General features: G+C 42.7%; 1 protein-coding gene across 1 annotated transcript in view; it reads right to left on the minus strand.

Annotated features, from left to right (window-relative positions):
* The window catches only part of STAT6 (signal transducer and activator of transcription 6), a 357,207-nt gene that overhangs the window by 207,444 nt on the left and 121,948 nt on the right, over positions 1–27,815 (minus strand). Inside the window, exon 2 of the mRNA XM_082248146.1 lies at positions 27,057–27,134. The gene's annotated coding sequence lies outside the window, so the exon portion shown is untranslated. The remainder of the gene's footprint in view (positions 1–27,056; positions 27,135–27,815) is intronic.

Consider the following 27,815-nt stretch of genomic DNA (forward strand, 5'->3'; position numbering starts at 1 on the left):
CAAAATGTATTTCTCTGTTATGATGAACTACCACAATCTGAGTAATAGTCTATAAACAATGTAGTTACCTTATCACAGACAGTATTCGTTTGTATGGGATTGTTCTGCTTTCCCAATTTAAGCATTGCAAGTTTGCTCTCTATAACTAATCCATTTGTGGTGAGATTGTATAAGTTAAAATCTTAGCAACGTTGGCAGATAATGACTCTATCTGAATGACATCTTGCAGATTGTAGAAAGCTTTAATCGAAAACTTGTGCAAATCTTCACAGATGAACATCAGATAGGTCATAAAATCATATTATGTCTAGCTCTAGCTATGTCTATAATATGTCTATTATGTCTAGCTCTAACATGTGCTCAGAACAGATACTAAAGACACTGAAAAGAGGGTGGGGTTAGATTTATACGGCATCTCCTACAGAGTGAGGAAGAGTCAAAATTATTTAATAGCAAACAAACAACAATGTATAATAGGGATGAAAAAATGTAACACATTTCCCACTCATGACACCATTACCCCTCCCAAGACCTGAAAAAATTAAACCAATATGATTGGCAGCACAGACATTCATGGGGGACTAGAGCGTCTGTAAAAGGGGGCAGAATAGGTTGGGAGTTGGGAGTTGAAGAGACCATGGCATTCATTGAAAATGTAAAAAAAAACAATTATAATGCAATATACGAGTATATATATATAAACAGGGCTTTTTTTCAGCAGGAACGCGGGGGAACGCAGTTCTGGCACCTCCAGCACTAAATGTAATGGCAAGGGGTGTTCTGGAGGGTATTTTGATGCTGGCTGCTGGGGGATCTATCGTGACTGGTGGTGATCTGTTTTTGTGTGGGGGTCTATTTTTTGCTGGTGGGAATCTATTGTAACTGGGGGGGGGTCGTCTTATGTTGCTGGGAGGGATCTACTGTTGAGGGAGGGGTCTATTATTGCTGGCTACTGAAGGCTCTATTAATGCTGGCTGCTGGGAGGTTGTTGCTTTTGGGAGGCTCTAATGTTATTGGGGTGAATCTTTTGTTGCTGGGTGTAGTATTTTTTTGTGGGTGGTCCATTGTTTCTGTATGGTAGGTCTATTGTTACAGGGGTGGAATCTATTGTTGCTGCAGGGGATATTTTGTTGCTGGGGTGGATTCTATTGTTGCTGGCTGCAGGGGAATTATTTTACTGCTTTACTTGTTATCATTAAGAAATTGCATACAAACTATTTAGCACCACAATTGATATTTGGTTCTGTATTCTCTAAAAGGGGCAGTACTTGAGGTGGGTAGGGGGTGGGACCAAGGCACAGTGTTCAGAGGGGGGTAGGGGGCGCATACAAGGGGTGACTCAGAAGGGGGGTGCTCCTGCACCTATTCTTTGAGAAAAAAAGCCCTGTATATATATATATATATATATATGTATATTATACTATATGCTGTACATAGTAAAACATGCAAAGGCTACCACACTCCAGAACTTCCAATTAGCTTTTTTATTCCATGAAAATAAATGCATATCGATTGTATACAATGCCAAAATGGTGTCCCTCAGACACAAGCTTTCGGACAACGCCCCTCCAAAGGCTGGTACCACCGTATACTACAAATCTTCAGTAAGGGTCCTTTCACACGCTGCGCTGCCGACGAGGTCCATTCTCTGCTCAGCGGGGGATCGATCTGCCTTTCCCCGCTGAGCAGGCGGATGACAGCTCCGTCTCCGCACTGGGTGTCAGCGGACATGTCACCGCTGACATCCGCTGCCCCATAGGGATGCATGGAGGATCTGATCAGGTCCGCCTAAAAAACTGACAGGGGGATCTGATCGGATCGTTCGTGTGAAAGGGGCCTTAGTCAGTTCAATTTATTCCATTTAAAGGCATCAGAACCACATGTAACTTGTTCATTCGATTCACCCCTAACACAAAGACTTAACAATTACATACTCAGGATCCTCCCTGTCAGTGGCAATCCTTATAGACATTGGAAAAGACTGGTAATCATGGTCTATTAAGCTGAATTAATACATCAAACAATAAAAAAATATAAATCATGTGCATAAATGTACACATCCACCAAAACACATACTGTACTCCCAAAAACGATAACAACAAATCAAAACAATGAAAACACATATCCTATATACACTGTGATATAATGAAAGGCAAGGTGATTGAAGGATGCTATGGGGTTGATTTACTGAAGAGTGCAAAATCTGGTTCAGGTCTGCATAGAAACCAATATGCTTCCAGGTTATTTTTTCAAAGCTTAATTGAACAAGCTGAGGTTAGAAGCTGATTGGCTACCATGCACAGCTGTACCAGATTTCGCACGCTCCAGTTTTAGTAAATCAACCCCTTTGTGTCACCTCTCATGGTTGCAAATGTGGGAATCCAGTTCGGGCTTTTCAGGCCACCTTGGCAGTGTGAGATCCATACCTGGCTTTGCTTCCTGTTCTGACCAGCAGCAGGTGGGAAAAATAAAGAAGGACAGGAGCAAGAGGTATGTCTGGCCTGGGGTTCAAGAAGCTACCCTGAAATAGAGCTACATGTAGAAATCACTCTATAAGAGAAAAGGAAAGGTTTGCAAAACGCTTGTTTTTTTAATGTTTGTTGGTGACCGGGAGAAGCCCTTCACCTGTAAAAGAGGAATCTGTACTGTTTAGTTAGTGCCTGGGTGGCGAGTATTTATTTTATGTTTTGTTTGTTTTTTGTGCAACCTTTTGAAAAATAATTACTACAAGTCAGAATTTTAAGAAAAAACCTGCCGATTGACTGCCTTTTTTCCAGGGAAGGTGATCCCCCCCCCCCTTCAGCTAACCCCCACAACATATATACAAGCAGTCCTGGCTATATCATCCCCCTACAGGAATAAATAGAGATTGAAATCTGAATTGAGACCCGTGGGCTGTAAGGTGTTTAACCAGTTGCCGACCGCCCGCCACATACAGTGGGTACGGAAAGTATTCAGACCCCCTTAAATTTTTCACTCTTTGTTATATTGCAGCCATTTGCTAAAATCATTTAAGTTCATTCTTCTTCCTCATGAATGTACACACAGCTCCCCATATTGAGGGAAAAACACAGAATTGTTGACATTGTTGCAGATTTATTAAAAAAGAAAAACTGAAATATCACATGGTCCTAAGTATTCAGACCCTTTGCTGTGACACTCATGTATTTAACTCAGGTGCTTTCCATTTCTTCTGATCATCCTTGAGATGGTTCTACACCTTCATTTGAGTCCAGCTGTGTTTGATTATACTGATTGGACTTGATTAGGAAAGCCACACACCTGTCTATATAAGACCTTCCAGATCACAATGCATGTCAGAGCAAATGAGAATCATTAGGTCAAAGGAACTGCCTGCAGAGCTCAGAGACAGAATTGTGGCAAGGCACAGATCTGGCCAAGGTTACAAAAAGATTTCTGCTGCACTTAAGGTTCCTAAGAGCACAGTGGCCTCCATAATCCTCCAATGGAAGACGTTTGGGACGACCAGAACCCTTCCTAGAGCTGGCCGTAAGGCCAAACTAAGCTATCGGGGGAGAAGAGCCTTGGTGAGAGAGGTAAAGAAGAACCCAAAGATCACTGTGGCTGAGCTCCAGAGATGCAGTCAGGAGATGGGAGAAAGTTGTAGAAAGTCAACCATCACTGCAGCCCTCCACCAGTCGGGGCTTTATGGCAGAGTGGCCAGACGGAAGCCTCTCCTCAGTGTAAGACACATGAAAGCCCGCATGGAGTTTGCTAAAAAAACACCTGAAGGACTCCAAGATGGTGAGAAATAAGATTCTCTGGTCTGATGAGACCAAAATAGAACTTTTTGGCCTTAATTCTAAGTGGTATGTGTGGAGAAAACCAGGCACTGCTCATCACCTGTCCAATACAGTCCCAACAGTGAAGCATGGTGGTGGCAGCATCATGCTGTGGGGGTGTTTTTTCAGCTGCAGGGACAGGACGACTGGTTGCAATCGAGGGAAAGATGAATGCGGCCAAGTACAGGGATATCCTGGACAAAAACCTTCTCCAGAGTGCTCTGGACCTCAGACTGGGCCGAAGGTTTACCTTCCAACAAGACAATGACCCTAAGCACACAGCTAAAATAACGAAGGAGTGGCTTCACAACAACTCCGTGACTGTTCTTGAATGGCCCAGCCAGAGCCCTGACTTAAACCCAATTGAGCATCTCTGGAGAGACCTAAAAATGGCTGTCCACCAACGTTTACCATCCAACCTGACAGAACTGGAGAGGATCTGCAAGGAGGAATGGCAGAGGATCCCCAAATCCAGGTGTGAAAGACTTGTTGCATCTTTCCCAAAAAGACTCCTGGCTGTATTAGATCAAAAGGGGGCTTCTACTAAATACTGAGCAAAGGGTCTGAATACTTAGGACCATGTGATATTTCAGTTTTTCTTTTTTAATAAATCTGCAACAATGTCAACAATTCTGTGTTTTTCTGCCAGTATGGGGTGCTATGTGTACATTCATGAGGAAGAAGAATGAACCTAAATGATTTTAGCAAATGGCTGCAATATAACAAAGAGTGAAAAATTTAAGGGGGTCTGAATACTTTCCGTACCCACTGTATATACTGCGGCAGGCTGGCTTAGCTGTGTGAATTGCCATACCTGTACGGGGGGCGCACACAGGGCTAGGGGGGGTGCCAGCACGCCCCCTGCAAACCCCTACTGTTCTGATTCGGTTTTGAACCGATCAGTCATCAGGTCCAGGCCAATAATTTTTGGCCTGGACCTATTGATCGGTTCTAACCAATAGCAGAACCTCCTGTGCCTGTGTAATGTAAACAAAGGCACAGGATATGGTGTCATCTCCTTTCCTGGAGTGTATGGTGTAGAAAATCGGCGCTAATTCAAATCATAAATAAATGTGATACACTCTGTGACAATAACGATGTCCACCACTGTGGATAGTGCTCTATGTGATTTAAACCTGATGCAAAAAATTCGAAGTAAAATCAATCCTCAATATAAAACTGTAAAAGCGAGCCTATACACAAAAGATCTTCAGTGGATGACTCTGAAAAGACTGTGCATCAATAAAGTCCTCAAATAAATAAATAGTGTGTCAATCCCAAGGAAATATATATATATATATATAATGCAATCACACAATCAATGCAATCGATGAAAAAGGGCGATGATCAATATAATCGTTGATGACTGATATGTGATGAAAAAATTCCTAAAAATATTTCATAAAACAATTCATATAAAAAGTTGTGTATAAAAATATAAGTATCTGAGAAAATCCCACAGTGTCCAATATACAATCAAAGATGAAAAAAATATAAATTTGAAATTGAATTGTTTTATATGAATTGTTTTTTATGAAATATTTTTAGGAATTTTTTCATCACATATCAGTCATCAACGATTATATTGATCATCGCCCTTTTTCATCGATTGCATTGATTGTGTGATTGCATTATATATATATATATATTTCCTTGGGATTGACACACTATTTATTTATTTGAGGACTTTATTGATGCACAGTCTTTTCAGAGTCATCCACTGAAGATCTTTTGTGTATAGGCTCGCTTTTACAGTTTTATATTGAGGATTGATTTTACTTTGAATTTTTTGCATTAGGTTTAAATCACATAGAGCACTATCCACAGTGGTGGACATCGTTATTATCACAGAGTGTATCACATTTATTTATGATTTGAATTAGCGTCGATTTTCTACACCATACACGTATCAATTCACGGTGGGGACACCGATTTAGATTGGCAGCTTTTTCTTTATTTTTTTTTCACATTTTTTATTTTTTTATTTATTTGATTTTTTGGAATTGATTTACTCCTATCAAACCCCTCTGGGTAGTGCATTGATCCTCTTATTTAATTTACTCCTTTCCTGGAGTGCTTTTCAGTTCCAGCGTGAGAGGAGATAACATCAACTGTGAGTACATAATCACTACACTGACACCAGTACACATAGGCACACTTTTAACCCCCTGATCAACCCCTAATTAACCCTTTCACTCCCTGTCACAGTGCACACTATACAGTATACAGTATACAGATAACATTTACTGATCACTGTATTAGTGTCACCTGTGACTTCAGTTAGTGCAAAAGGCAGTTAGTGGTAGTCCCAAATAGGTTTAGGGTCCCCGCCATATATCTGCCAATAAAGATTTAACCCCCTGATCGACCCCTGCAAACCCTTTCACGGTGTACACTAATTACAGTATACAGACATTTACAGATCACTGTTTTAGTGTCACTTGTGACTTCAGTTAGTGTCATAGGCAGTTAGTGGTAGTCCCAGATAGGTTTAGGGTCTCCTCCATATATCCCCTAATAAAGATTTAACCCCCTGATCACCCCCAGTTAACCCCTTCATTGCCCTTTGTCACTATTATAGTGCACAGATCTTTTTTCTGATTACTGTATTAGTGTCACAGGTGACATCAGTTAGCGTTAACATTAGTTAGCGTCAATCCAGAACATCGTCAGATTGCCTGCCACATATTTAGTAACATATTTTAACCCTTTCATTGCTGGTGACACACACACACACACTAAACACCTCCATTACTAGTATAGTGTCTGATCAATATCTTTGATCTGATCAGAACTATACTATCGTCCCCAATAATTTTGTGTTCCTAGAATGCAGCGTTAGCAGAATCAGCCCCAACACCTGCCAGCACCTGCATTTAGCCCCTCTGCCCCCCCCCCCCCCAAGAAGTACAGAATCAGCAGATTACTGTCACTTCCAATACACAGCACACTAAACCGCAGCGTTAGCAGAGTCAGGCCTGATCTCTGCTAGCACTAGCAGTTACAATTTTTGGTAGCGGTTCAAACAGTCCTTGACAACCAGGTGCTTTTTTACCTGCGAGTCACACTAGGTACCTATACATTTATTGGCCAAAATGTCCAAACAGAGGTACACTAGTGAAGAGACCTACAAAATACTGAGCATGACAGATGAGAGCGATTCGGAAACCTCACTGTTGGAATCAGGGTCAGTATTCAAACCTGTAGACAGCAGTGGCACCCTGACCGATAGCTCTGATGAGTCAGGCATACCCGATCCCATTCTACTGTTGCTGAAATGCAACAACCGCAGGGTTCTTGTATACAGCAGAGAGTCAGTACTAGTGCCAATCAACCTTCTGGTGAACTGGCAAGCACCAGCGGCCTAGTACATCCTGGTCATTGACAAACCAGCACCGCAGTAACACTTGGTGACGTGGTGAATCCCATAAGTGAAGTTCAAGCTGGTGCGGTGGCTAGCACAAGTAGAGTTCCGCAGCCACCAAGAATTCGAAGACAGGCCCGTAGAGCCCATAGTGTCCTTCCTGATGCGCTTGCACATCCTGATTGGGAGCCCCCCACTTCTGCAGTGCTCGTACTTCCCCCATTGCTTGGCCAACCCGGAATTCAGATGGAAACAGCCAATTTTACTTCCCTTGATTTATGAGCTGTTTTTCACGGAAGATCTTTACAGATCTGTTGTGGACCAAAGCAATTTATATGCTGATCAAGTATTTGCCGCAAATCCAAATTTGACCCTTGCCAGACAATTTGCATGAGAACGTATCACGGTTTCCGAATTTAAAACTTTTCTGGGCCTATCCCTCCTCATGGGCTTTACTAAAAGCTTGCGGTCATATTGGTCCACTGACCCAATTCACCATATGCCCGTGTTCTATGCTGCCATGTCCAGGACTAGATACAAGCAAATCTTGTGGTTCATGCACTTCAGTGACAATGAACTCTGTCATCCTCGGGGTGACCCGGGATATGACCGGCTCCACAAAATTCGGCCCCTCATAACCCACTTCAATCAGAAGTTTGCAGCCTTGTATACGCCCCAACAAGCTGTCTGCGTTGATAAGTCCCTGATTAAATGTTCTGGCCGCCTTGCTTTCAAACAGTTCCTCCCCAGCAAGTGTGCCAGATATGGGGTCAAGATGTATAAGCTCTGTGACAGGGCAACAGGCTATACATGTAGTTTTCCGGGTTTACGAGGGAAAATAAATATTACAAAAATAAAACAAAAAAGTAAATATATGTATATGTATAATGTGTATATTTATTTATTTATATATATATATATATATATATATATATATATATATATACAGTATACCATAGTTTGTAGATGCTATATCTTTCACACAACCAATTGTTATATACTTATTGGGATTTTTTTTTCCCAAAGATGTGTAGCAGAATACATTTTGTCCTACATTTATGAAGAAATTTGATTTTTACGTTTTTTGTTTTTTTTTTAATTGGAAATATTTTACAGAGTATAAAATATTTGTTATTTTCAAAAAGTTTGGTAATTTTTCATTTTATATAATAAAAAATTAAAAATCCAGTGGTGATCAAATACCATCAAAAGAATGCTTTATTTGTGTGAAAAAAATTATATAAATTTAATTTGTGTACAATGTTGCATGACTGTCCAATTGCCAGTTAAAGTAGTGCAGTGCAGAATAGCAAAAAGTAAATTAGTGGTCCTCCCAGATGAGCAGAGATGAGGAGGAAGACAAAAAAATAAAAGGGGGGAAATCGAATGACAAGTCACTCCGGTGGGAACAGGAGTTTAGGATCTCTGAAGGAGTCACTTGATTTATTTTGTCCCTTCTGCTATGCACCTGCAATGATCTGACCTTTCCTGGACCCAAACACACTGACACATCTTGAACATTTAATTGGGCTTTATTTAAAGGCAAAGCCCTAGTAAGGAATAGGGTAATTACCAGTGGTTTACAATGCAGCAGTGCAGGCACCTTGTTAAGTGACACAAGTCAGGTTGTCCCTGTTCGCTCACCACGTCTGCCTGGGAAGCAACAAGTGCAAAAACATGCATCACTAGGTGGGCTCCAGAGAGCGATACCAGCTTGCCATTCCAAAATAACAACAATCCAACACAGCAAAACAATACAAATGGCATTTGCAATGGCATTACCATCTACCTACTACCTACTGCAGGAATGCCTTTCCTAACCACTGGCCAGTGGGACTATGTAAAGAGTCTGCCGGCGATAGCGGCCCTCGCATTGGAGCGCTCATTAAAGTAAAAACATGGTGGCCCTTGGCCTCTCACCAATGACTCTGATTCTGATCCTGAGCGGTCCCTCTGTGGCCAGATCTTTGCAGCTGTAGCAGGTGGAGGCATCGAGAACACGTGGTCACTGTGAGTAGTAACTGGAATGCACTAGAATGGAAGCACGGTCTCTCATCCCTTGCTGCAGACAGTAGTACTCAGTACAGATGCAGCCCAAAGCCTGGTCTCTGCAGGCAGCTTGGCATGTGATTCAGGTACAGCACACCTTTCTTGGCAGGAAAGATCCTCTGACAAAAGCATGTGATCAGCAACTCACAGCAAAACTCCTCTGCCTTCTTGCAGCCCTAAGCACAGCAACATAGACTTCCAGTCTAACACTCTCTGGGCATACATCTGGGAGGGTGCAGCGTGGTGCGGCAGCAGTAACTCACAGAATGTAAAAGTTTATAGCAAGCTTGGCGGAAGGCAGCCCGACCGGGAACACTCACAGATGAACATCAGAATGTAGCAGAGCAGGTCTCAGCTGAACTGACAACATCTGTCTTGAGGGGCAGAATGCGGCCTGGCCCGTCTGTGCTCAAGCTAGGAGGGTTCCAGGAGAAGTGATGAATCTCTAAACTTTTCCTACTCACCTGTAGCTTTTCCCTACTGCTTTTACTGTCCCCAACAGGTGGGTGACATGTCCCTACACTACCCACATGCTAAATGCGTGCCAATCTTAGGAGCCTGGGTCTTAAATAGACACTGCCTGACCCAAGATGGCCACCAGTCACATGGGCTGTCAGCATCCAACCAGATCACTGCCACAGTCACCCAGGGAGAAAAAAAGAAGGAACCATGTTTCTCTTGACTTCCTCTGCCACTGCAGTTGAGCACCTCCCGCAGCACACTCCCTGGGCAAATACTGTACTGTCCAGGAACTCCTGCAGTCCAAGTGAATCCCGGGCTCGATCATTTTTTTTCCTAAACATGGATCTTCTGCTTCTCCCCGTGGTGGGCAGGGCTAAAAATTGCCAGCAACAATTCTGGAGCCATCCTGGACCAGGCAGCTAAACAGAGTCCTTCTGCCCCAGAACTGCTAGGATTGGGTTCTCTTCAGCTGTAGCAACAGCCAATCGGAGCACAGACCAGCTTCTTATGTCCCTGCAGCTGTCCATCAGAGGTGAAAAAAAAAAAAAAAAGAATAATGCCCCTGCTCTTGTTTATTTTGTCAGCACTGCTGGGCAAGCCCAGCCCAGTGCAACATTTATATGATGGTTTCCTGAGCTAGGTAATATCAGTCAGATAATTATGAAACAACTCTGTTTATCCATGTTCCATTTTCAATAAACTTTATGGAAAAAAAAATGAAACAACTGCAGGTCACAGTCTGTAACCTGCTTGTAGGCACTCCCTGGCCAGCACTGGGGTGTTTTGCATAGCTAATATTGGAATGCATGTTTACACTACAATCAATTCATAGAATGGCTTTTTCTTCTGACTACAATTACATCTCTATGGAGGATATTCAATGACTATGATGCACACACATTTATTTATTTATTTTTTCATTCAATTCATATTAATGTATTTATGTTACTGTAATATGTATTTACTTAAAATCATTTGCTATCACTGAACAATTCAGCTTCAAAAACAAATGCAAAAAATTCCCCCAAAAATTTTGCAAGGAAGCAAGATACACTCCAGAGATCTTATTGTCTCATAACACTATGTGAAGTCATTTAAGCATACAGAAGTTTTAATTTTAGCAGCAGAGTAGATAATTACCGTATTACCTCACTATACAGACAGGAATGTTCTTAGCTTGTGGTTATGGACTTTAAATGCCACCGACCTAAATAGTACCACAGTCAAATGTTAAACATTTGCATTGCAACTGACTCAGAGTTCAAATGTACCTCTTTGAAATAATCCTAACATTTATCCTGGCAATTGTCTTCTGTACCACTGACTAAAACAATGTAGCATCTTCAATTTCTGAATAACCTAAAATCTTAAATAAAATTATGTGGAAAAATTGTTACCCAGGGGCACTGTGAGAAGCCTGCTGAATTAGGCTGCATAGGACTGACTGGCATTTGACCTTAGTAGTGTCCTCTAAACTGGGCTTGGGGGCCAGATGCGGCCCTTTGTTTGACTTTATGTGGCCCTTGGGGACACTGTTCTTCCCACCGACATCCACGATGGGGCACTATTCCTCCCACCGACACCCACGATGGGGCACTATTCCTCCCACCGACACCCACTATGGGGCACTATTCCTCCCACGACACCCACGATGGGGCACTATTCCTCCCACTGACACTCAGGTGTAGCACTATCCCTCCCACCGACTCCCACGTTGGGGCACTATTCTTCCCACTGACACCCACCATGGGGCACTATTCCTCCCACCGACACCCACGTGTAGCACTATTCCTCCCACCGACACCCACCATGGGGCACTATTCCTCCCACCGAGACCCTTGTGTGGCACTATTCCTCCCACGACACCCACATGTGGCATTATTCCTCCCACCGACACCCACGATGGGGCACTATTCCTCCCGCCGACACCCAACGATAGGGCACTATTCTTCCCCAGTAAGGGACAGATCACACTATTGCAGTTTCCTTGTGGCTGTGTTTGTGCAGGCACAGCAGGCCATTCATTTGAATATATATATATATATATATATATATATATATATATATATATATATATAGAACAGAGTTGCGCTAAAAATTGATATTACATAAGTTTGAAAGGAAGAAAAAAAGGAAAATGTAGGTTGTGACAAAGTCCTATATAAATAATCCCAATAGGTAGGATCTCAATTAGTCCCCTATTGACTATCCAATGTAACAAATGGTAACATCCGCCACCAATTATAGATATCCACCGGAAACACACCACCACCATAGAAGCAATACTAATGCCTGCTTACCAGCAGTACTGAACCACTTATCACAGGAGGCCAGCAGCGCTTTGTGGCTGATTACCTTACTAGGGCCTTGTAGTGATATTCCTGTGCATGTTCCAACTGTACTGTAGGGTTAAGCATCTAATAGCAACATCTGTATAGGAAGGCTCAAAGAAAAAAGAATGCTCCACATAGTGTAAATCCAGCATTCATTTATTCCAAAGTAATAAAATACACTTACATTAAAAAATATATCAGTGCGTGAAAAATCTCCTGCTGGCCAGCCTCTAAGTAAAACGCCCGCACTTCCGAAATTGGTAAAACGCGATGACGTCAGCGCGTCGTCCTTCCTACGCATTTCGTCACAGATGACGTTGTCCTGGCCATTTGAATAAGCTGCTGTACCTATGGAAAACACTGCATCTTTTCCAAAATTGCAGCCGCAGGGAAACCGAATATTGTACTGTAGTTTCAAGTGTGTGGGGATGCCATTAGAATTAATGGCAACCCCATGCATCTGCTAACAGCTGTGCTTTTTGCTGCAAGCGTGGAAAAACTTATGATTTACATGCAGTACTGCTCCTGCAGAAGTGTGAACCTAACCTTTTACCAAAGATGGGGTATTGTTTACTCCCACTGATGCCAGGCCATTTTGCCCTGAAAAAATAAGGTATAATTCACCTGGATATATTAAGTAGTTGCAAAGATTTATACAGTTTTAGAAACGCAGTTGCAAAACTGGGTTCTGGGGTTAAGATTTGTTTTGACCTTTGTCATTAGAGGATTAAAGACTTTTGTTATGGGCTAGATGTGCCAACTCGTTATATTACAATTACTACAAAACAATTGGGAGATACCTACAGAGCAAAGCATACACCAAAAAATGCCATACTTCCCTGCATACAGAAAATATGTGACAATTGCAATGGATTTAATTATTTATCTGTCAAACATGAAGTCATGATTCCTGTTGGCTCATGATAAATGTTTTTGATTGTGCAGACTTATGCCATGTTTGTGCTGCCACCTCACCCATGTCTCCTAGATAATGCCAAGTACATTGCACTTGTTTGCCAATCAAGCTCTCATGATTTTGTAGACAAATCATGCAAATGTGCTGTTCTAACAATTCTTACCACAACATTAATAGGTGGTATGGTAACCTGTGTGCTCTGGCTGTGTGTTTACTTAGACTGTGTGTGTGCATTTTCGAGACTATGTGTGTGTTTTATGGCTGGGAATACTTAGTGAGGATGTGCAGTGGAGCATTATTAAAATTGTCATAAAATAGTCTAGCAGCAATATGCTTTCATAAGCCTGGCCTTACTGAACTTGAAATTGCCCTTTCATACATGTTCAGTGCTCAAGTCTATTCGTGTCTCAAAAATGCTACTGTTAGGCAGCGATAGTCATGTCATAAGAAAATAACCATCAGATATCACAAATCATGTATATATTAAGAGGTACAGGAAGGTGATGTGACATATTACCCTTTCTGAGGAAGGCATACAGATTAATATTAGTATTATTACTAGGGTAAGGAGTTCCAGAGGCTAGGAGTAACTCTGGAAAAGTCCTGGAGGAGAGCATGGGAGGAGGTGAAAATGGAGATAGAGAGTAGGAGGTCCTGGAAGGAGCAAATCAAATGGATTTGTTGTTATTTTGAGAAGAGGTTGGTGATCTAGCTTGGGAAAGAGATGTGCATGGCTTTATATGTTGTATTTTAAATTTTATTTGTTGGGTGAGTGAAATCCGATGGAGGGATTGGAAGAGAGGGGTGGTGGACACTGAATAGTTGGTCAGCTGGATGAATCTGCCATTCATGATGGGCTGAGGGAGGGATAACATTTTTTTAAGTAGGCTAACAAGGAGGGAGTTGCAATAGTCAAGGTGAGAGATGAATCAGTAACTTTTTGGTGTCATTGGTTAAGAAGGGGCAAATTCTGAAGATGTTACAGAGGTTAAAGGAAGATTTCTAGTTATGGCTATATCATACATAGTTACATTGGTCCAGTAACTATGTATATACCATACCTGGCTGATGCCCCTGGAAACTGGAAATCGCTGAAGTAGACAACACTACTTCAGTGGTCTCCACTTGCTTTCAGGGTCCATGCTGAGCGGCTGCCTTACTGCTTACTGAATACAGGAAGTCAAAGGCTCAATAAAGATGCCATTCAGAGAATGATTTGCATTGTTCCCTCATTGAATGAGGCAGGGCAGTGATGTCACGCTCTCCACCTCTTCCAATCAGAAAACGCTTTGCATTTATTCAGTAAGCAGGAGTGTAGCTGCTTGGAGCAGGACCTGAAAGCAAGTGGAGATCGCAGTAGTAGCAGTGTCTACTTCTGTGATTTGTAGCTTCCAAGGGGATCAGGCAGGTATGCCAGGTAGCCAAGTACAGTATCTCACAAAAGTGAGTACACCTCTCACATTTCTGTAAATATTGTATTATACCTTTTCATGTGACAACACTAAAGAAATGACGCTTTGCAACAATGTAGTGAGTGTACAACTTGTATAACAGTGTAAATTTGCTGTCTCCTCAAAATAACTCAACACACAGCCATTAATGTCTAAACTGCTGGCAACAAAGTGAGTACACCCCTAAGTGAAAATGTCCGAATTGGGCCCAAAGTGTCAATATTTTGTGTGGCCGCCATTATTGTTCCTTAACCCTCTTGGGCATGGAGTTCACCAGAGCTTCACAGGTTGCCACTGGAGTCCTCTTCCACTCCTCCATGATGACATCCTGGAGCTGGTGGATGTTAGAGACCTTGCAGTCATCCACCTTCCATTTGAGGATACCCCACAGATGCTCAATAGGGTTTAGGTCTGGAGACATGCTTGGCCAGTCCATCACCTTTACCCTCAGTTTCTTTAGTAAGTATTACTATGCCCACAGCAGTAAAATCAGTCTCTATATGCAGTAAATCATGCTTGTTATACTCACTTTGGAACCAAAGGGGTTAATCATCTGCATTGTGTAAAAAGGCTGTTTGATCCTGTCTTCTCTGATTCTCCCCTTTATCCACAGTCCCCAAACCATCTCCTGATAGTACAGAGCCTTGGGGGCAAGCTGCACATGCTCAGTTTGGTGTGTATGGCTAGAGAGTTTTTTTTTTTCTTGATAGGGTGCATGTGATCAGCACAGGGCCAATCAGCACTGTCCAGACAAAGGGTCAGGGGTCCTGCAGCCTCATAGAACAGCCAGAGTGGAATGAAATCTCCTCCTTCAAGCTTTAACTAGTGCCCGGCCATATACTGATAGAAGTCACAAGACTGCTATATACTGCTGATGAGAAAAGGTATTTAGCAGTTTATATTTACTAAAATAATTGCATTTCCATGTTCTGTGTACTGTGGGAGACCAGATATAGTGAATGCAGGGTCCTGGGTTTAGTAAGACTTTAAGGGATTGTTTTCTGGGGCAATATCAACACTTCAACAGCCCTCAACACACCCCTCAGAACCTTTGATTGTTTGTCATTTCTGCAAACAACCTCTTCAGGGACCAGAAAAGAGGTCTACATCTGCAGTCATTTATGAGAACCAGTGACTGTCAGAATCAGTCTTACTCTGAAATAAACTGGACTCTGCACAGAAACCCAAAAAAACAGGCAAACTTTGATAGGTGCCTTTTCATTTTTTTGTACCATTTTTTTAAACTGTTGTTGCGTCATTTTTTTTTCCTTTTCATTCAATAAATCTATATTTAGGTATCCATAAGCAGAATCTCTAAATGCATTAGCCAGAAATAAAAGAATCCCTGCCTCTGTGAAGGCTGCCATATTTTCAATTCTGCACATTCCTGTCTGGGTGTGACGTCGAATGTCACAGATGTTTCTTAAACTTTAGAACTGCTAGAGCAGATGCTGTGAACAGTGCATGTTTCCAGTAAAACACATAGGGGTGGGGTTTGACTGTGTTATGGATTAACTGCAGAGTTAACTGACCACAGTGACGATCACTCCCAATCCGATGGCACTTAGATTGTTGTCTTACAAGCTGGAAACATCCAGCCGAGAGTGCAATTGTCACTTTCTGGGGGCAGGGGCAAGATCTTAACTGGTGCTGTCACACTCTTTTCTTATTTATATTTTATACTTTCAAATAAAGTATAGGAAGGAGAGTTTGTTACAAGGAAATAAGCCCGGTAACGTTCTACTTTATGTATAAAGTGGATATATCAAGACTGCAGGCAGAATGGGTAGTGTTTCCAAACTGCTAATGTGCTTTATGCAATCCAGTTATTCCTAAAATTCAACATACAACAATTAAAGAAACTGGAGCAGACGCTGCTTTAAGGTTTAGTTTACATTTACGGTAAAAACAGGTGTGTCACAGTTAGGGGACGGCTCAGAGGCCAGTGGCAGTGGAAAGCTTCACACAGAAACCAGCAGGATAAATGCACAAGTATGTCCCCTTGGCGGGTGACGTGGGCTCACCTGAGGCGCGGGGTCTAAGTACCAACTGGTCTTCACCAAAGCTCCTGATGGTGGAGATTGGTATCACAGCATGCTAGTGCCAGGTCACGTTCCTCAGAAACCAGGAGTTGAACCATCCAGGGTCTGATAACAGCTGTAGCAGGTAGGGATCAATCGGAAGTGTAGTCAGTAAACTAGCCAAAGGTTGATAAGAAGTGGTTGCGGGTTGAAATCAAGCAGGAGCGTAGTCAAGGAACTAGCCAAAGGTCGGTAACAATATGCAGTGAAGATATAGACAGAAGCAGGAACACAAAGAGTACAATTTTAGTTCGAGAATAGCACAATATTTTGGCAAACAGGAATTACAATGACATGACTTTAATAGGAAGTTCATTGGAGGAGCAACGGGTTTAAGGTTCACTAGAAACAAGATAAAATATAAGGTTGTCAAAGGGATCAGGCATCTAGTATCTCAAGTGGCAAGAAGAGGTACTCTGGATTCAGATCCGGACAATGACAAGTTGGTTGAGCCGAAGAGGAAGTCCAAAGACAAGACTTTAATTTAACTTTTAATAGGAAGTTCATAGGAGAAGTAGGGAATTCAAGGTTCACCATAAACAAGATAGAAACTATGGTTGACAAAGGGATCAGGCATCCAACATCTCAAGTTGCATAGTAAGAATAGCCAGTGCCAGATGCAACAGCTGTGCTTGGTTCACATCCGGATCCTGAGAAGGTGATAGAGCCGAACAGTATATTCAAAGACAATGCGTTAATAGGACGTTCATGGGAGGAGCAAGGAGTTCTTAAGGTTTACCATAAACAAGATAGAAACGAAGGTCATCCAAGGGATCAAGCATCAGCATCTCAAGTGGCACAGTAACAAGGGCCACTGTCAGATGCAGTAGAGATCATGGGCTCAGATCTGAATTCTGCCAAGGTGGTTGAGCTACATTTTTTTCAGCCCCCAAAGCAGCAAAGGCAGACGTACAAGGGGGTATAGACATGTCAGCGGCCGTGATGTTTAACATAGTGGCGCAGGCAAAAATGACCCCCCCCCCCGTCACATTCAGCAGTCATTGCATTACATTGCAGCATGGTGGTACAGGCTTTTAGGGGGTAAAACAGGCAGTGTGGAGGAGACCTATTGCCTCCTCGTCACCTTTCAAGTGCACTATAAAAAGCAATCCACCAGAGATTGCTCTTCAGAGATGAAAGCTTTAGTAAATGAACTCAACGCTGTTTGGAAGCAGATTTCAATAGGCTGTTCTAAACAATTTAAGCATACAGTATGTAAGCAAAGGAGCGCTTTTAGCATACAGTGTGTAGGCAAAGAACACGTCCCTGCCAGGGCCTCAGTTACAAGGACCAAAAAGGTCTATAACAAGTAGAAAATGATTGGCTAAACCACACAAGTGTTTTTTTCCTTTATATTGGCTTTTCAAAATAAGAAATGCATTACTATACAGGCTGGCCTAAAAGTTTAGTATACTGTAACACTATTGGTAATAAAATAGTACATTTTGTATAGAGATATATACATCTGGCATGTAAGCAGGTTGAAGGCTGCTTCTTACAGGTTGAGGTCAACTTAAAAAAAAAAGTTTTATTATGTTACCAGACAACTGGTTATTGCTGAAATCATATTACTATGGGCAGGGCCATCTTATTGAGTGGGCCACCTGGGCATAGCCCAGAGGCCCCAGTTGCACATAGGGCCCCATCAGGGCTGGTTGATCTAGGGGGAAGCTGCTGACAGTGCTGGGTGACATAATACACTGCACTGCACACAGAGATTAAAACAGTGACACGGTGCGCACCTGCTGCTTGCAGTCTTCAAGTTGTATTTATGGGCGATTGCTGGTGTGAGCAGCTCGACCTGCCATCTAGACATGGTGAAGATGATTTGCTAAAGGTCAAACCGAGCATCAGAATGGGGCAGACTGTGTTAAAATGCCTGTATTTGTTGCAAAAGTTCTTCAGTAAAAGTTTTATTAACGATTGAAGTGCCTGGTCTGAAGTTCTTCTAACAAGGGTTGCATGCAGGGCTTGTAAAGAGGGAATAAAGAGGAGGTGTGAGAAAAGCTGTGCAAGAGTTGTGCGGAGGAGTGTGTGAAAGATACGGCACTATTGCTTTTGCTATGGCTAACCAGCATGGTAGCTTGAATGCTATAGCAACCAGCAAGTTGAGAATCAGTACTTGGCAGGGGAGATGGTCACCTTGGTAGTGAGGGGGTTGGTGGGCTTGGCGGCCTATACTCGGGACCGACATCGCAGAATGGGGGACCCCGGGACCTAGCCTGTAGGTACAGTAAATGAAGGTACAGAAGGAAGATTTCAAATTGAGTTCAGTAGCAACGGGGTTCTGCACTAAGGGACTGGAGAAAGCTTCTATTTTCACTAGGAGTGAGGTGGCAAGCTACAGCTGTGCAGGTAAACTCTGCTGTGTCCCCCCTGTAACTGCTACATTCGGAGTAGAAGTGTACAGTGTAATGGGAAGAGTGCTGAAAATGTTGTAAGTGAGCTGTGCAGGGTGAACAGCTTGCTTCTAAGTTGGGGTGCCGCCTTAACTTAATTGTGGCCCTGGGCCCATGTTGCCAAGAGCTTTAATGAAGGGTCCCAGTATCCGGCACTAAGCCCCACCAACAAATATAACAGAAGGCCAGCTGAAGCTGCACGAGGGACAGAGGCATTTGGTCGCAAAGTAGCAACAGTCCCTCCAAATGAAGGAAAGATGGCAACTATGTCTACACATCTCAATTACCTGTTCTCAACATCATTTCATTATATTATTATATATCATTACCCAGATATATATGTTTCTGCAGTTATTCATAGCCCAGTGTAGAACACTGATACTAGACTAATACATAAGACTAATACATAAGATCTATACCTAAAATCTAGCACACTTATGTACAGTATAATGAATAGAAAAAATAGAAAAAATACTTGAATACATGATAGAACCCAGGCTTCCTCCTTTCTTCTAAAGTCAGGAATTATTGCATAATTAGCAAACAAAGCTGCCAAACAGCAGAGAAAGCAAATAGAATCCTGAATTGAATAGAGAGAAAGGAGGTCCTCGGCCCTAAGTTTATTTAAACTTCATTTAGGATACTGTGTCCAGTTCTGAGGACCTCATTTACGAAAAGATATTGACAAGATAAAAATAAGTCCAGAGACAGGCAGCAAAATCATAAAAGGTCTAGGGAATAAGATTTATCACGAGAGATAGTAGAAACCTAAATTACATATGCTGATTAACCTGTGTAAAAAGTTGTATATATTTACTTTTTTCAACCCACTGCGGTCACATAATCCCATGTGTCAGCCAGCTGGGCTGTAGGGGGCAGAAGAGAGTGCTTGACAACAGCTGGAAAATCTGGGAGCGTGGCGTCACCCATAGATTCACATGTCCCAGCCATTGCCAACTCCCTCCTCACACATGCAGCTTGTCTCTGGCTGGCACGGAGAGCCAGATCATGTAAGCGGACTGGAACAGGCTGAAAATTAGTATCTGCGTCTTTTATACAAAAGTTAGTCAGCATAGGTGTTAGGTGCGGGGAGAGAACATTTTAAGACTAGTTTTAATTTTGGCATCCAATTTCGATTTAGTTTTAGTCAATCATAGTCTTTTGACTAAACTGATGCCATTTTAGTTTTAGACCCATTTTAGTCATCTGCAATAGTTTTTAGTTTAGGTCTTATTTAGTCAACTAAAATTTGCAGTACATTTTTAGTTGCACTTTTTAAAACAGCACTAGTTGTTCACACTTTATGGACACTTGTTTCTATATCTATGTTTAGCGCGGCAACGTCTTTTAATGTATCACATTTATCACGATCGGTCCTGTTGTGTTGTTGCCAGCAGCTTGCACTTATATATTCAGTTTGTCTACCTGCGCAATAATTTTTTCTGCTTACGTAGTACATTTTAGTTGACTAAAATAACTTTAGTTAACTAAAATCAAATGGGTTTCGTTAAATTGTAATGCTTTATTTAAGCATTTCTCTGGAATTTCTAAACTAATTTTTTTTAAAAAAATCCTAATATGTTATTATTTATGGTATTAAGGTTGTAACAAACTCACAGAGACAGATTTAGGCACTCTGGATGGTTTGAGGAGGCCTGTAATGCACAGTGCTCTGAACGTTCTGAGGCCTGTAATGCACAGTGCTCTGAACGTTCTGAGGAGGCCTGTAATGCACAGTGCTCTGAACGTTCTGAGGAGGCCTGTAATGCACAGTGCTCTGAACGTTCTGAGGAGGCCTGTAATGCACAGTGCTCTGAACGTTCTGAGGAGGCCTGTAATGCACAGTGCTCTGAACGTTCTGAGGAGGCCTGTAATGCACAGTGCTTTGAACGTTCTGAGGAGGCCTGTAATGCACAGTGCTCTGGATGGTCTGAGGAGGCCTGTAATGCTGCACTGTGCTCTGGACAGTGGTCTGAGGATGCCTGTAATGCACACAGTGCTCTGGACAGTGGTCTGAGGAGGCCTGTAATGCACACAGTGCTCTGAACCTTTAAAGACATAAGGGTATAAAAATGGTTCAGGGGGCAGCAGGGTAGTAGCCCTAGCAAAAAGAAAGCTCAAAACTAACCTTAGAATGTATTATTTAACTGAAAGAGTATCTATTGTTTGATTCAACAGTAAGGCCCCTTTCATACATACGGAGCGTTTGTCGGATGAAAAACGGACATTAATGCATTCCTATGGAAAAAACGGATGATTATCCATTTACATCCGTTTTCATCCGCTTCTGTCAATATCTGTTTTTTTTAACGGATGAAAGCCCTATTTTTCTTCCGTTACTAAAACGGATCGGACAAAAAACGGATGTAAACGGACAAACGGTCGGTTTTTCATCCGTTTTTGCATTGGTAGTGAATGTAAATAAAAAACGGATGAAAAACTGATACATTTTGACGTGACTGAACTGATGAACTGAACGGACCGTATGTGTGAAAGGGGCCTTAGTGAATTTTAATATTTTTGGGATGAACATACATCTATTCTCAAACAAAGTATTAAAAAAAAAGAAAGTTAAAAAGACAAAAAGGAAAAAAAAAAAAAGTCTAAATGTTACTTTTTATGCCAAAACTTTTCTGTGTTTTTTGGAGCTTCAACTTTTTTCAGGATCGGTGATGAGCTCAGGTGGGTTTAAACAGAAGTGTGAACTTGCCTGAGTTATCCGCCTAGGAAGTTGTAAAAGCCGACCGCTAATCATAGGCAGCAGAAGCATTCCCCACCGTGCAGACACATGTATACACGCCCCACATGCTCCCTGTATAGGTGTGGCTGCTTGGTGGGAAATGTCTCCACCACTTATGATTGGCTGTCGACTTTGAAAGCTTCCTAAAGGAATGGCTCAGGCTATAAGCCTGGTCATATCCCAATCAGGAGATATATCCCATTTTTTTCTGATTACTGGATTAGGCTGAGAGAGTGTCATTAGGTGGCTGATGCCATGAACAGGAATTGCTGCCCACTAATACCTTGCAACTTCCACTTTCATTGATATAAGGTTTATTTTTAAAAAGAGAGTCCAAATGTGTTTAAAAAAAAAAATCAGATCAACATGTGTAATGAATGAACAGAAAATACAGGCATATTAAAAAAGGTATGAACAAAAATTATGATCATAAATCCTCATAACACCACAATTTCCCCTAGTAGTTATGAGCAACCTCTGCATCAAAGTGTCCAGAAAAACAGTTACAAAAGATTATGGTTGGAAAGTCCCATCCAAAAAAAGGAAGACAGAGTACCACAAAACAAAACAAACCTATTGTAAATACGACCAAATCACGCTAATACTTATACAAATAAAAGACACGAACAGGAACATGTTCCCAGAGAAAGAATCAGTTCTTTACTAACTAGAAACGTGTCCACAAAGACACAATCAACACCAAACTGACACACAATTTTTTTAAATAAAATAAAAAACATGATACACTTACCTGCTTTGTGCAATTATACCTTTTTTTTTTGGTGTTCTCCGCTCTTCCAAGTGCTCCCACAGCAAGCCATGTGCTATAGAGCCACCCATACGGGCACTCTTCTGAGCCACAGTCTTGCTTGACCATGCCCCCTGCTCCCTCCTAAAGCCTGGTCTACACCACTCATTTTTTTTTTTGTCCAGTTAACCCAGCAGGTTGAACGAAACGGAAAAAAAAAAAGCTTTGGTCTGAGCCACTGTATTAACGATCCAACGCTAGTACAGCGATCTCCCCTGCTGTTCTTTTGTGTTCTGACAAGAACACTCTGGTCAGCACTCTCAGCCATTGGCAGGAGCCAATCAGCTACTGGTTTTCCAGCATTCTCGTCCAACAGAAGACGATGGAAAAGTCAGCTTCTGTCAGACCGGCTGCCAAATACATGGGCCGAATGTCGGAAATATTTATTGTACACACATTTGGCCTGTGTGAACTAGGCTTAACAGGATTTGACTTACAGCAGCAGGAGCCAATGGCTCCTGCTCGCAGAGTCTCCTGTGAGAAGAGGAAGTCAGTGGAGCAGTCCTGCAGATAGGACAAAGCTTGATCATGAGAGATGATAGTAAGTGTTTAGAGGTGGGAGGGTAGGAGAAGAGTTGGTGGACCTTTTTTTTTTTACCTTAATGCAGAGAATGCGTTAGGATAAAAAAAAACACTTAAAACAAAAATTACATAATACATACATAAAATTATGAAAAAAAGAAAAAACCTTGAAGGATGCAGTAAGTTAAGATATATGCTGGGTGGTACCAACATCCCTTATTACATGAGAACCTTCAAACACTTATCATGATCAGTCAGCCCAAAATATAACAGAAGGTTCATCTCTTAACCAAGGCCCATCTTGACTGGTCACCGTATGGGGGCAATGGAGCACACACAAAGATCATGGGTGAGACCCTGAATAGGTAACTTCCTAATCCCCTTAGTGGGATATGTGTGTTCACAGAATGATGGCAGCCAAGCAAAGAGACAGCAGACTGCACAATCGAGGTAGATAGAAGAATCCTCCACACTGAGACATTGTATTCTGACAGTGGAGAGTCCTGTCCCATTGTCCAGTGTCTGATCAAGAACATTTTTTCCAACAAGCCTGTTTGACAGAAGCTGATCATTAAATTGACTTCTATTGAATGGGAGCAGCCACATATAGATCGAAATGTGGCCGCTCACTGCTGATTTATATCTATGGTCAGCTTAAGTAGAGTGGAGGGCTAATAGGAAGCTTGTGGACTTTCAAATAGGCTTGCTGGACACACCCCCCCCCCCCCACCCACCTAGTATACATAGTGACCTAGACTAAATTGATAAACACAGCCCTCAGTACCTACAGTTGTACTGTCAGGAAAGGAGTCCTCCAAACAATGAGTTTAACCTAAAGGTGTTCCTAGACTTTAGTCTGTTTGCTACCTGGATTACGGGCCGGTTTACACTGAAATGTATGCATTCCCGTGTGGTCCCTCACATTCTATTTTTGACATCCCATTCATAGTCTGCAAAATGCACTGTAATTTGAAAAAAGTAGTGGAAGCACAACTTTTGCAAATTGCAAATCCTACTGAGGTACCTTGTGGTTTGGTGGCTGCAAACGTTTGGGTGCCATTACAAATTGACACCTGCATACATCCTCACAAGAGCAGCAGGTACAGGAAACGCGTAGGACTCACACCTTTCTAGCACCACATTCTGGTGCTAATGAGTCCTAAGTAATGATCATTAGAACATAGGGCCAAAACAATCGTACATCTGATCCTCATGGAACATGCACACTGGGGTGGCGCTCATTGTGAAAGTCAACAGCAGAGCATTAGCCAGAGGTGGAGGCTTTATTGACTCCCATAACAATGAGGCAGTGTGCAATCAGACGATAATACTATGGTAGTATAAACAGCATGAAAAAAAGACCAGGGGGGCAGAAAGCTGCACCTTCACATTTAGCAGAACTGATATTATAAAACATACAGTTATTGATAGAACCTTTCACTACAGTAGCCAGCATAAGTGACAAACAGAATATAAACACTCTGCAATTTGAATGAGAACTGCTTTTGCTTGTTCATATTGTAGCAAAATTATTATAAAATCAATGGATAATTAGTGCTGTCCTAATGAATGATACAATTTCCACACCCTTGCAATATAAAACCCACAACACTAAAACAACTTCTATAGCTTTAAGAGCAAAGTGAAGAAATTAAGAAACTGCTTTTATTTATTAATGGTGCTACTGGGGAGTAACCAGAGGTGTAAAACAACTCCTTTTGTTTATTCCTCTGGTTTTATAGGAAAGTGTGTGGACATTTGTAATTATTTAACATTTCAGCCCTTTGAGTAAATCTAGCAATACTAGAATACAAAAGCAGACTGACCCAGCAAGACATGCTGCATTGTGCAATTTATAAGCCACCCAATGTTCATACACCCTGTTGGCAAATTCATTTCAAAGTGCATTAGTTATGTGTCAGGTAAGATTACCGTGTTGTAAATCAGCAGTAGAACTGAGCAATTATCAGCAATAACAGAAAAATACTTTTTTTTTTTACTGACCTTCTATAACTGCAATGCTTAGATCAGTGGTTCTTAACCTGGGTTCGATCGAACCCCAGGGGTTCGGTGAGTCAGTCTCAGGGGTTCGGCAGGGCGACAAAGGGGCAATTGCTCCCCCCCAGAAAATATTACTGATTGTGAGGCCAACCCCCCCCCGGGAAATCAGAGCTGCGATCGGGATGACTCACAGCCATTACACATAGACACTTGACGCTCTGCCCCCTGTACCTCCCCCAGCAGGTTTCCAGCCTATCTCCTGCAGGCTGCTTGCTTCTTGAGTGGGTGGGATGGGGATGTACCTGACCATGGAGATCGCGCCCGCCTGGAAGAGGGAAGTGTGAGCAGCTGAGCAGAGGGAGCCGAGTGAATGTTCCTGGAGGTAGGCTCAGCTAACTGTACATGGTGGATTAGTTTGCAAGCACCTCTATGCTACGTCTGCTGAGTTACTGCAGCTTAGCATAGAGGTGCTGTTAGCTGACAAATGGAAATGCATGTCCTTTTCATTTAGCTCAATAAAGCATTGTGAATGCCCCCTGATGTGTGCCCTCCTGATACCCCATGGTATGCCCTCCCAACACCTCCCCCCCCAGTGTGTGTCCTCCTGACACCCCATGGTATGCCCTCCCAACACCTCCCCCCCCAGTGTGTGTCCTCCTGACACCCCATGGTATGCCCTCCCAACCCCCCCCCCCCCTGGTGTGTGCCCCCCTGACACCCCATGGTATGCCCTCCCAACACCTCCCCCCAGTGTGTTCCCTCTTGACACCCCATGGTATGTCCTCCCACCCCCCCAGTGTGTGCCCTCCTGATACCCCATGGTATGCCCTCCCAACCCCCCCAAGTGTGTGCCCCCCTGACACCCCATGGTATGACCTCCCACCCCCCCCCCCAGTGTGTGCCCTCCTGATACCCCATGGTATGCCTTCCCAACCCCCCCCAGTGTGTGCCCTCCTGGCTCCCCCAGTGTGTGCCCTCCCAACCACTGATGTGTGCCCTCCTGACACCCAGTGTGTGGCCTCCTGACTCTCCACTGGTGTGTGCCCTCACTACCCTCCCCCACAGTGTGTGTCCTCCTGACCCTCCCCCCAGTGTATGCCCTTCTAACCTCCTGGTGTGTGCCCTCATAACCCCCCGGTGTGTGCCCTCCTGCCCCCCCCCAGTGTGTGCCCTCCTGACCCTCCCCTGGTGTGTGCCCTCCCAGCCCCATGGTGTGTGGCTTTACTGATCCCTGTACACTGTCCTATCCTCTGTCCTGTCAACTCCTGTCCTCTGCCCTATTCTCTGTACACCGTCCTACAGCCTACTGACCACTCTATCCTGCCCTACAACCAACTGACCCCTATACACTGCCCTACATGCTACTGGCCTCTGTACACTGCCCTACATCCTACTGACCTTTCTACACCGCCCTAAAAACTACTGACCCCTATACACTGCCCTACATGCTACTGACCTCACTACACTGCCCTACAAACTACTCACTACTGCACACTGCCCTACAGCCTACTGACCTCTGTATGCTGCCCTACAGCCTACTGACCTCTGTACACTGCCCTACAGCCTACTGACCTCTGTACACTGCCCTACAGCCTACTGACCTCTGTACGCTGCCCTACAGCCTACTGACCTCTGTACGCTGCCCTACAGCCTACTGACCTCTGTACGCTGCCCTACAGCCTACTGACCTCTGTACGCTGCCCTACATACTACTGACCTCTGTACGCTGCCCTACATACTACTGACCTCTGTACGCTGCCCTACATACTACTGACCTCTGTACATTTTACTTTGTATGATACGTTTAATTCAGTTCTGTAAACAACACCTTATTTTCTGGCAGTGCCCCTCCTGAGACTAGACTCATAAAATCATATTTTATTTTTCCAATTAAGAAGGGTTCGGTGAATGCGCATATGAAGCTGGTGGGGTTCAGTACCTCCAACAAGGTTAAGAACCACTGGCTTAGATTAAATTTGGCAGTAAATGTTACATTTCTCCAAACATTGCTCAGCAAAAACATGCTACAATATCGAATAGATGACTTCATGTAGCAGCCATTCTTGCTTGCTAACAGATTATTTTTAGGCATGCGATTATTTACTTTTAGGTCATGTTGTCACTTACCCTTACTTGTCTCCTAAAAGAAAAGTTCCCAGCTCTTCCGTGATCAGGGGAAAATGTGGGAGGTGTTTGCGAAACAACCTAGAAAATAAATATTGAAGCATCAGCAATAAAGCTAGATTCCTCCATAATCATTTCAGATATGAGACCTGAAAATATTTAAAGCAGAACTTCACTCAATCAGCTTTGGCTATTTTTAATCCTTATGTTGCTAGCATAAGTAAATCGATAGGAAAGTATGCCATATTTGCTTGTTTTAAACCTTTTTTTTTTTTGCATTTCTTCAGTTACCTCCCGGTTTCCAGGCCTAGGCAAATGCTATCCTACATCCCTTGAGATTTTCCCAGCTAAGCACACCCTCCTGCCTGCATGCCCAAAGCTAAGGGAAGATAGATTCCAGGATTCAAAGGCTACATGATCCTTCTGCCCTTACTCAAGATGGCAATGGCCAGACATTCTAAGGGTTGTTTTTCTTTTTTGTTTAATATATTTTTATTGATTTTTTTTCTTCTTTATATAAGCTTATAAAAAAAAAATGTAAAAGACAAAAAAGGGTGTTTTTCACAGCCATTTCTCAGCAAAATAAAGCATGGAGACATGGATGGGTGGGTGAGTTTTTGGTTTGTGACCAACATATTAACACAGCTATTCATTTATTAATCACTTCCACGGTACATTTATTGCAGGTGGCAGCTCCAGCCTAAGCAACATACAGGTACGTTGCTCAGTACATGCACACTGGCACACAGCGGTGCAATCCCG

Source organism: Pelophylax lessonae (assembly GCF_965119305.1).
Source record: "Pelophylax lessonae genome assembly, chromosome: 2".
Taxonomy (NCBI): Eukaryota; Metazoa; Chordata; class Amphibia; order Anura; family Ranidae; genus Pelophylax; species Pelophylax lessonae.